The sequence below is a fragment of the Bactrocera dorsalis genome, chromosome 5 (assembly GCF_023373825.1).
Source record: "Bactrocera dorsalis isolate Fly_Bdor chromosome 5, ASM2337382v1, whole genome shotgun sequence".
NCBI lineage: Eukaryota > Metazoa > Arthropoda > Insecta > Diptera > Tephritidae > Bactrocera > Bactrocera dorsalis.
In genome coordinates this window covers 58,298,327-58,310,443 of record NC_064307.1, presented here as the reverse complement: position 1 = coordinate 58,310,443, position 12,117 = coordinate 58,298,327, and the positions used below count along the sequence as shown (strand labels likewise).

Below are 12,117 nucleotides of genomic sequence, written 5' to 3'. Positions count from 1 at the left end.
CTGTTTTGTTTCGGGCTCATACGCAATAGATCCATAATTCGTCACCTGTGACGATCTTTAAAACGTCTTTTTGACGCACCGCGATCGTATTATTTTCAGCATTTCTTTACAACCAATCCACACGAAGCGCTTTTTTTTGAGCGATGGTCAAATTGTGCGGGAGAAATCTAACGAGAACAAAAACCTTTTTTACGGCCAGGCCAGTGTTCATACAATATCGAATGTGATGCTGGTGGAAGAAAGGCATAGGCCTGTCTCTATCTGAAGGTATGTTACATGACGGTCTTGCATTATCCGTTCACGTACGGCATATCGTATGTTTTCATGCACAACGGCGATTTTTTGGACGACCCTCACGGAATTCGTCTTTGGAGCTCGAAGCGTTAGCCACGATTGAATTCGTGTGTACCGCGTTTTTTCACAGTGCTATGTATATGGATTGGTGCTTCATAGCCATACAAATATTTTTAGTTCATCGATTTGCCGTCCTTGTCGTGATAATCCACGCCGAAAGTTGTGAAAATGATCGCAACGAAAATGTTCACGAGTTACTGCCGATTTTTTGGCCGACATGAATTTATTTAATTCCCTGTAACTCAACCATTACTATTAAATGACAGAAAACGTTCTGAGTGATGTTATGCTAAAAAAATGTTCAAACGTTCCTATGGAAATTGTCAGATTGCACCTCAACACTTAGTGTTTCCTATTCCAGAAAATATATATAGCAGCCCCTATGTATTATAAATGAATATTAATTTTTTCCTGTAATTTCTAAAATCTAAGTTTTCTGCGCTTCGACTATCCTTAAGAATTTACCACATACTTCCAAATATTACCTTGAACCTTAAAATGGAATCATAAAATGATTTATTTATGTGTGTATGGAAAAATATTATATCTAAGCAGCCGAAGTCGGTTGTAGAAGGTTTTTGAAAACTTAAATTATTACATTTTTAGTACTTGACGGAACGGATATTTAAAGTTTGCCATAAAGATTAAAGTATGTATGCTGTTATACAAACTGACCGATCAAAATCAAGTTCTTTTGTGTAATATTTCGTACTTGCAAAAGCCATAAATTAAATGGATATACTACTAGTTCCCAATATTGAAAAGCATATAGTAGTTTATACATTTTGTTTAATTTGATAACAGCGCTACTTAGGAACCGTTTACGAGTATTTCATTTACCTTTAGAAGAGTATTTCTGAGATTTCCGTAAAATTATCTTTTTAGTGTATGATTAAAAATAATATTATTTTCGCATTTTTGGTATTTTGTATTGTGGTTCTTAAAAGCTTGCTTATATTTTTGTTGCTTGCCTATAAAAAATCAAAGCTATCATGTATATAAGACATTTCAAACAATTTTTACTTTGGTATGGTCATATATACTAAATGTCTCTGCGCAGCGGCATACTCCGTACGCAGCAACAAATTCAGGGGAGTTTTCAAATTTGAACATCATGTTTAAAAAGAAAGATAAATATAGTTAGTGCTGCCAACGTGTATTTATTTATTATTTTATATAATACACCTTATTCATTAACTTATATTTACTTTTCAATAGAATAAAATATTTCGCAAACTGGTCATAAAACGATATCGCCATTCAGGGCTGTGAAACCATTAATGTTAAAAATTTCTTCACTCGAAACGTTTAATATTTGTATGGATATTGTGAAGAGCAAGGCTGTTCAATCTGTCTTTGCTAGTCACATTCGATAAATAAGTTTTCAGTCTGCGAAGAGTCGAAAACGATCTTTCACTGGGAACCGTTCATATATGTAGGTAGAGTTGCAGATCGCAGGCAGATATTGATGCTCAATGCGGTATAACTTTTCCTCACAAATATTTTGGGTTTCAATAAGTGTTTTTGAGCCCCTAAAACTCTCCTTGACGTACGCCCCTGGCTTGGTGTATAGTTACGATTTGAAAACGGTCCCAAGGAATTCTCGTCTGTTATAAGAAGATGGCTTGGTATCATATGCCTCGATTCCGTTTTATGTTCCCATGGTGACATATTGTTGGCAATTCAAAATTTTCTTTACTTGAACTCAGCAAATTCAAACGGATTTTCTACTTATTAGAACCGAGTAACTCTATCTTATTTTACTTCCTTTTTGGCGATAACGGAATAATTGGCTCTCGCTTCTATACAAGCGCTTGAATTATAAACGCGCATAACTCATACGTGACCCCATGATCCGTAGAACATTTACTGCAGACCCCCACTAATATATCTACGTATGCATATATATTTATATACTAATATATGTTGTGTATAGAACCCAACATTCCCGCATACCACACGTACTGCAACAATTTGTGTCAGTAGCCACGAAATTCGCCGCCGCCACATTGGCTAGTGGCTGATGGCATTTACAGTTTTGCACTAAATTAAATGCGCATTCACTTGTGCAACAGCATGTTGCAGTAAACACACACCAATACATACATATCGAGTATACCGTTATTTGCACAGCTTGTATGAACTGCAGCAACGAACTATTAGCTCCTATGTGTACGCGTAGCAATGAAGCACGGACAATTTGTGCGCGCGATAGGGCTGCCCTTCCTCGAATAAATGCTGGTTGATGTGTGAGATCTACTTCATGTATGTATGTATTTGTGTACATATATGTACATGTGTATGTATTTAGTACTATATGAGTGCACCTCCGCAACTACTCAATTTCGTTGCATTTTGTCGCGTCCTTATTTGGCGAATTATGAACCTCTCAATTAAGTGCAAAAAATGGCGCCAACTCTGTTTTGCCCCGCCACAACAACATGCTGCCACATATTGTCAGACAACACACTATCGTTTATATTTAGTAGCAGCAGCCAAACTAATGTCAACTAAGCTGTGTAGCAACAACAAGCATAGAGCAATGCTAAAAATTATCATCCAAAAGTCTGCAGCAAGAATATGAGCATGAGCCCTAAACATCAACACCACCGTAAGCAAACAAACTTACGAGCAGCATCAGCGACATCAGCTAGTGAGCACAGCAGCTTTTAACTGCAAGACAACAGTGACACCATCATCGCGACATTTTAGCGTAATAATAGCTAGCAAAGCGCCAGTCAGCGCACACCATTATTTACTTCGGAAGATGTGTGTGGATATTACCTATCTGTACTTCAGGGTGACAGAGGGCATTATCAACAAGAGAGTTCATTCTAGTGACGTTATGCTAGTAGATAGCTAAACTTTCATCTAACGGTGCTTTGTAAAACCAAATTTTGTTTACAAATATGTAAATAATACACACCACAGCCGGTTTTACATTACCGATATTGTTGTTTCGACGGTTCTCAAAGTAGTCGCCGTCTGATAAAACGTACTTGTAACAACGCCTGTTCCAGTTCTCAAAACTATGGGAATAGCCTTATTCTGATATGGATTTCAAGACTTGGTTTGATTTCGATCTGGTTGCGGAACAATATGAGCCTATTTTTTCGCAAAAAGAATCAATTCTGTATCGCAATGTGCATTATCGTGATTTTGATACCAATTGAGACTTGACGCGAGTTGAGCCAAATGACATTTCAACACTATCGGCGAGGTCTCTAATTGTCATGTGATGATTTTCAAGCACCAAGTCTTTGACTTTTTCATTACGGCTTTCGTCTGTAGTGGTTTATGGTTGTCCAGAGCAACGGCTGGAGGAGCTTGGCTGTCCGGAAATTACTCTTTGGCGGAGTTATTTTTCGGACAGAAAGGCCTCTCTTGTCGGTATGAATGGGAGTGTGGAGATTGGAGTTGTTCGAGGCTGCCCGCAGGGTTCCATCTGTGGTCCATATATTTGGAACCTTATAATGGACACTCTGCTTGGGCAGCTCGAGCCACTCTGTAAATGTTGCGCGTATGCGGACGACCTTCTTCTTATGGTTGAAGGTCGCTCGAGGTTGGAATTAGAACGGGCGGGAGGAGATCTCTTAGAGATCGTTAATTCTTGGGGTTTAGGTGTGGGGGTTGACATATCGATGGAAAAAACGGTGGCAATGCTGCTGAAAGGTAGATTGCCGCCATCTCGTCCACCGATTGTCCGTGTAAACGGAGTCAACATCAGATATGTGACGCAAGTCAAGTATCTGGGGTTGACCATAAGTGAAAGTTTGTGTTTTACTCCACACTTTGCGAATGTGAAGGAGCGACTGCAGGCAACCGCAGGCAAAATACAACGCATTTTGAGGAGTGATTGTGGTCTCGGAGGTCGTGCTGTCCGCACCATATATCGTGGCTTGTTTGTATGGTGGGAGGCAGCTACGGCTGTCTTGGGGTCCCAAAAAACTCCTCTCAATTCAGCGTTGTATGATGCTTGCTTGTTTGCCTGTATGTCGCACCGTCTCAACGGATGCTATGCAGGTTTTGATAGGTGCACCCCCTCTTGACCTGATTGTCATACAGCGTGCTGTTGCATTCAGGTTAAGAAGGGGCTTGAGTGTGTCATTGCTGCGGAATGACTGGATTTCCGACGATGATGTGGAGAGGGAGGGATATCTAGGGAGCAAGAGGCTTCTAGATGATAGGGTTAGGTGTAGGTGGCAAGAACGTTGGGACAATAGTCCTAACGGCCGAGTGACGTACGAGTACATTCGGGACGCTGGGTTTGTTGAGGATAACCCAGACTTCAGATTTTGTCTGAGTCTGGGTTTTCTGCTTACGGGGCATGGGCCTCTGAATGCATTTTTGCATCAGAGGCACTTATCGGATATGTCGGGTGTTTTTGTGGGGCGGAGATGGAAAATTGGTCGCATTTAATTGCAGAGTGCCCGATGTACTCGGACATTAGGGATCTGGGTGGTATGGGGATTAGCTGGACTGATGGACGATTAGATGTTAGTGGTGCGATCTCCACTAGTCGGAATACCGAACAGTTAGGGTTGTTTTGCGCGTGAATTATTTAAGCGGTGAAGGCGGTTAGCTGGAAATTAGGGTTTTAGTTTTTTTTTATGAGTGTTGGGTGTTTGCGTTGTGGGAATTTTATGTGTTAGTGGGGTCCAACCTCACCTTCTTTTTTGGCCACCAGTCCGGAGCAGTAGGGAAGCTCAACTGGTAGTAGTCTTGGCTACGAGGTCTGATCGGAGACTTAATTCTGGTACCACGGGGAGCAGGAGCCCTTGGAGGTAACTCCAACCTGCTCATGCAGACTGGTTCCTCTAGGAGTATCGTGGTAGTTGTGGTTAAAACCCGAATGTGTTAAGAGCTGACACTTTGTTAGTTGAATGCGGAATTGCATTGCAACCGAGTGCCGGACCCAAAGTACACAGAGGTTTTAGATGGGCCTCGAATTCTACCAAGTTGGTTAGTGTGACCATTCCCTACTGCCAATTGGTACTGAAAATGCCTGGCATTTTCTGGGTGCTGATCAACGTGTTTATTTGATCTGCTGTGCTTTAGAGCGTCGTATGGTAAGGCTGTTGTCAGCAGGTACCGACGTTAAACACACCGGACGTTGTCCAGAGCGCGGTTCGTCTTTAACGAGTTCTTGGCCCGCTTTGAACTTGTTATACCACTTATAAGGTTTATAGTGTGCTCACCAAAATTTAACGATTGTACAAAATTGAAATGTTCAGTTTTGATTGTTTGCGAAAAACATAAGTAACTCGGAGATATTTAAACTTTTGGCAAAACAGACGCCTGCCAAATATTATAGATTGTCCTACCAGCTGAGAAAAAAAATATACTCAATACTGATATATAAAATTTACTGATCGGTTGATTAAGCTGACCATATCCGTATATATTGTATAGGGGTCTCCGACGTTTCATTCCTGCTCAGATAAAGTGAAGGAGCATATTACTCGACAGAGTTCGAATGTAATGAAAATGAAGTATATTCTCTTAAACATATACATATATATTATCTATATACATAAATCCACTCGCCTAATACAGCCCAGTTCAGTTTTCACTCGCGCTTTTGTTGTAGTTCTTTTAGAAATGCTTTTATTAACGAAAGTAAAAGTGCCTAAAAACATATTTTTCAGTTTCCATTTCTATCACCATTTATAACAATTCTCTATTCACTGCTTACTCTACTAATGCAAACAAGCAGAAAACAATCAGCCGTCTAAAAAAACAAAACTGTGAGCTAACCAACTGCAAAACTATGGCATAACTTTTGATGCGTCAGAAATTCATATAACACTAGTTATGTCTATATGCAGTCTGCACTATTTTAATGAGCCGCATTTAAAAAAAAACTAATCAAACTAACAAATAATAATGGCAAAAACAACTATGAAACATTTTACAAATTACAAGGAAACTTTTATTTTTAATATACGCGTTTGGAAGCATTTGCGCATAACAGGAAATATGTGTCTGCCGTTATTGTTAGAGGTGGTATGATACCACCAGGAACTATTTTCTGGGGAGGGAAATGATTACTAAAGATTGGGTGTATGAAATCATAGCGTAAGGTGCTGACTAGATTAGAGTAAGATTGAAATATAGTGACGCTAACTCTGATGAATACGTTTTGGTTAAAAATAAAGTTAATTTTATATCATTTTGGTCCATTGGTGACATGGGTCCTTTTGTTTTGTGAAAAACTAACCTCTCTTTTTACTTTTAGTAATTTAATCATGAAAGTTATATGTGTGATATCTATATAGGAATGCTGATTCTTAAGCTCTGGGCCATAAATCAGCGAAAATCATATTATTTTTGTCGTCAATAATTAGGAAGAGGCAATGAACCACTAAAATAATGGGAACTGGTGAGTTGAGCCTATTTATTCCTTAGCCAGTTTGGATACGCAATCGCTTTTAGGTCCTGGGTTGAAGTGACGAAATTATCGTAAAATTTATATATTTTATTCAAAAGGTTTGTAGCCGCTGTGTTCTCGAATGCATCTTACCTGCGTGAAACTAGTTGACTTCGGCGACTGAGAATGGAAAGCACTTCTGCTGTTTAAGAAGAGCAAACGATGCTGAACTAGTACTAAACGCAATTGTCATCTGCGGAATGGCTAGCTTACTAGTCATATCTTAAGCAAATAGAGTAAAGTGTCTGGTCGATATTAGAGATCACAGTATGTTGCAAGTGCCATAAAAGTCAGGATGCAAAAAACTATTCCAATACCGACAATGATGCCGATTATCCTCAGTACTATGTACTACCAATCGTGTTGATTGCTTTTGGACTTCGTTATTAACGGGTGATTTTTTTGAGGTTAGGATTTTCATGCATTAGTATTTGACAGATCACGTGGGATTTCAGACATGGTGTCAAAGAGAAAGATGCTCAGTATGCTTTGACATTTCATCATGAATAGACTTACTAACGAGCAACGCTTGCAAATCATTGAATTTTATTACCAAAATCAGTGTCAAATTTTGTTCAGCGATGAGGCTCATTTCTGGTTGAATGGCTACGTAAATAAGCAAAATTGCCGCATTTGGGGTGAAGAGCAACCAGAAGCCGTTCAAGAACTGCCCATGCATCCCGAAAATGCACTGTTTGGTGTGGTTTGTACGCTGGTGGAATCATTGGACCGTATTTTTTCAAAGATGCTGTTGGACGCAACGTTACGGTGAATGGCGATCGCTATCGTTCGATGCTAACAAACTTTTTGTTGCCAAAAATGGAAGAACTGAACTTGGTTGACATGTGGTTTCAACAAGATGGCGCTACATGCCACACAGCTCGCGATTCTATGGCCATTTTGAGGGAAAACTTCGGACAACAATTCATCTCAAGAAATGGACCCGTAAGTTGGCCACCAAGATCATGCGATTTAACGCCTTTAGACTATTTTTTGTGGGGCTACGTCAAGTCTAAAGTCTACAGAAATAAGCCAGCAACTATTCCAGCTTTGGAAGACAACATTTCCGAAGAAATTCGGGCTATTCCGGCCGAAATGCTCGAAAAAGTTGCCCAAAATTGGACTTTCCGAATGGACCACCTAAGACGCAGCCGCGGTCAACATTTAAATGAAATTATCTTCAAAAAGTAAATGTCATGAACCAATCTAATCTACGTTTCAAATAAAGAACCGATGAGATTTTGCAAATTTTATGCGTTTTTTAATCGTTATCAAGCTCTTAAACCTCAGTATTAAAAGCAAACAGATAATATTTAAAGTTAATGAATATATTGTATATAATTTATTATTATTTCTTTGATGGAAGGCATCGTTGCTAACTGGTTTGACACCCTTTTAGCTACTACTCAGTCGTAAAGCAGTTTTTAATTAGGTCTTTCTGATAATTGTCAGTAAAATGTTGGAAATACAGTGATTTTAATATGCAAAATATAAATTATTATACAAATACACCAGTATTGTTTACAATGAATATTATACCAACTGTCCAATTGGGAAGCTCTAATCGAACTGCTGCCAGTAACAAACATATATGCCTTTGAGTATATAGTAAATATATGTTGGTGTTCAACGGCACTTGCTTTGATTTTAATATACTGTCTAATAATATATACTCATACAAACCCACACCTCCCATCAACATTTAATTTCCTTTCGAAAGCAAGTAGATAACACTACTGGCGCACACTGCGTATGAGCAATTTTTAATGTACGAGCATCTAAGCGTTAATGTTAGTGTCATTGTGTGAATGAGCGCACATTATCCTTGATCCTTTTTATAGCTAACAAAAGCAAGCATACAGATACTTGTACAACAACAACAAAAACATGCAGATACTTATACGAAAACAACAAAAACCACTAACGTCGGTTGTTTTAACATATAAAAAAGTATTTACATACACCACAGATATTGCTTTTCACATTTTTTCCTCCTTCATTACAACATGCATGGTTAGTAATGTATGTTGTTGCGCTTGGTGTTGCTCACAAGCACATATACAGTTATCGACGCTGAAGTTTAAATAAAATTCCACTATATCTAAACCGCAGTGGAGGAGAGCATTAAAAGAATGCAAAAATATATATAAAATACCGTAGCTAACGGAAGTCAGCGAAGCTAGCGTTAAAAAAATGGAAAGGCAGCAGCAGTGTAAACCTCAACTAAATAAATAGCATTTTCCACATCATATCCTGTCGGCTGGAGTAGCTCGCAGCTAAAGCGTGTAGTCGGCAAAGCGGTGAGGAAGCAGCACAACAGCCATTGCGGCGGTTTAGTGAGTTTGTGCTGTGCATGTGAATTTTTTTTTCTAACTTTCTCTCGCTCGCTACAACTGCTGTGGCACATTCTGTCCCCCCGTTTAACTATTTGCGCATGCTGCTACAATAGCTGTCGCCCGTTTTCCGGCTGTTAGTTGCTGTTATCATTTTCATTTCATCTACACCATCTCACACTTCCATGGACATCCTATGGGTGGCAGCATAATTTTTTTGGACCTTCCCGGTTTAAATATTTTTTGAAATATATGAGTAATAACTACATATGTGTTATTAAGTGTTCAAGTATTTTTGTTGCCCCACCAGGTCTTCGTAGTTCGAGTGGGTACTTCTCAAAGCTTGATTTCGCTCTTGGAATTTAGCTTCTCTAGACGGGGGCCTTTGAAAGCCTTAAGGATTACAGTAACAAGCAACGGTACGTTGTGAAAAACCTTTAAAGTGCTCAATAGGTTCTGGAAGCGAGGAGTCCAATGTTCCTGAAAGTTAGCTACGAGCGAAGTTAATGGCATGAAGTCTATTACACTAGCAACCTTTTGTTGAACTTACGTGCCATTTGTAACTTCATTCGAAGAATATGTCGCCAAAACTGTGAAGCTTATGATGTCAAGATAGCTTGCTGGGCTTTGGATCGTGCAAAGTCGGCCTTCACATTGAACGAAGATGATGTATCGACTATCTAAGTGTCTGCAAGAACGATCCTTGTCGGATACACTGGTACATTTTTTCATATGACATAGTTGGCACCTTTCCCGAAAGGCATAATTTATTATATTGTCTGAAAAAAGTAGCGAATAAGAAAGGTAGATGTAATTAGTTTAAGCTAAGGGCCGATCCCCTGAACAGAGGTCTCAGAAATGCCGCTTTTGTTGCTGAAACACTGATCCATGAACCCAAAAACTCCTAAATACAGGTTAAAATATTTTCGTATGTCAGTCGGATCAGTCAAGCTTCCGGTTAACCAAAGACATGACTTCTAAGATGTTTCAAACTCAGCTGAGCGGAAGCTTGCCAGCCGATAAGAAATATCGGCATTCTTCTACCACGCATTTTATAATATAAAATTAAAGTTTTGCTTCTTTTTTAGAAAAACATGGTAAAAAGCAGTTCTGATCACATAGCCCGACAATCTCGTAGAGATTATTATTTATAGAAGAGCATCATAAGCCATAGGCATTATATTGATGAATCCAGGTTGAATTCATAAACTATCTTAGGTTCAAATTGAGTTTAGTCCCACAAGGGTTTGCCGGTTGCAAAGTTAAAGTGTTTGGTTTTCAGCCAAAAGAGTGGTTCATGGTCAGGTAGCTGCAGCAAAAAAGACAGCAAAACACAGAAAATTTTTTAGTAGAAAATAAATTTTATTCTATCCACCTGTTATCTTGACGTGGTATATTATTAAAAAAAAACTACACCGAAAGCAGCCATCACTGATGCTGACGACAGTATGAACAAAAGAAGAATATAAATCATCCAGCCGCCATACAGTGTATATCTTATCTAACCCGGCTACAGCTGCCAACCCGTCTGAGAATATACCGGCTTCGGTTATGTTTTTTGCTGCTATACTCTAAACTCTTCATATTTTACAACAAAAAGGTACAAGTCTTCATTTGCTCTCATATATCTTCGCCATATATATAAACAATCCCTTCATTACTCCACCTAACCATTAATTTTACTGCCTAGTACTACCTATCTACATTAAAACACATTACTTCTACTCGTACGCACACACAAACAGCGAAATATATTTGAGTTCTGATTTTCGTCACTTTTCCGTCATTCTGCTCCTCCTGTATTCTCATTACGCACTTACTGCACACTCACGCTTCGTCGCCTTTTAACTTCACTTCCTGCCATCCTGAATGCCATTGTCGACTTTTGGCGCCCTTTAGCTCAACTTCAATCATCAGTCATCGTCAACACCCTTTTTCCACCGACTAGACTTTTTGACTGTGAAAATTATGTATATTTTTAACTTAACAGAAACTTTTCATATTTGTTTTAAATGTGTTGCTTCAACGAAGTTGTAAGCAAGATTATGTGCAAGTGAGCCAAGTGTTGCCAACTACAGGGAGAGAGGGCGGAAACTAACTTTGAATTGTACTTATAGTGCTTCCGGTAATTCATTGTATTATCAGCACTTGTGCGACCTGCTACAAAATCCAACTGTTCGGCAAGTGAAATGTGAGTTGTTGTTTTGTTGTGATGAAAATATAAGTTTTGTCTGAGCTCCATAATTTATTTTGATCTTACATATAAGTTTTGTCTGAGCTCAATAATTTATTTTGATCTTACATAACATTACTACCTTTTCTTTGGAATGCTGGGAAACGACACAGTCTTTTAGCTTGACTCGGCCGATCTTTTTGCTTGCAACGCAAAGTGGTCTTTCAAGATGAAATTCGAAAAAACTAAAGTCATAACTATAGACCAAACATTACTTCAAGAAAGAGCTGGAAAGGTATCCTAATCAGGCTAGTCTTTCCAGCTCAAAAGATGGAAGGAAAATCTTGAAATAAAGCCGGTAAGCTTCTCGAAGAAAAAATAATATCTCACAAGAAATCTTTAAAGATATCGATTTGAACTATCGGCAACTAAGGCTTACTGGAAGGTCTCAAATACCCAACACTCACGATATTTCGGAAACTTTTGCGATCCATGAAGTTTGAGAATTACAAATCTAAAATATTCAGAGGAAACAATTCGCAGCCTCTTCGCACAGGGGACTTCAGCATCGAAATATAGTAAATTTTCTTGGGTCCGATTAAAATCATTGAGAAAATAGCCCATTAGGCAGAACTCAAAAAAAGGTTTATATCAGAAAACTCAAATTGCAATAGACGGTGCAAATATTAAATGGTTCTCTTATTAGGAACGATTGTTATATAAGACAACTTATGTTAGTTCGAGACTTGTTTACGGACTCGTGGAAGTAATTCGAAAATGAATGAATCCCACATTTTTCCATTCAAACATCTAGACAACTTTAGAGA

General features: G+C 38.7%; 1 long non-coding RNA gene across 1 annotated transcript in view; it reads left to right on the top strand.

The window, feature by feature from the left end:
• LOC125778778 (uncharacterized) overlaps positions 1-12,117 on the top strand; it is a 124,823-nt gene that overhangs the window by 92,800 nt on the left and 19,906 nt on the right. The gene's annotated exons all lie outside the window — the stretch shown is intronic.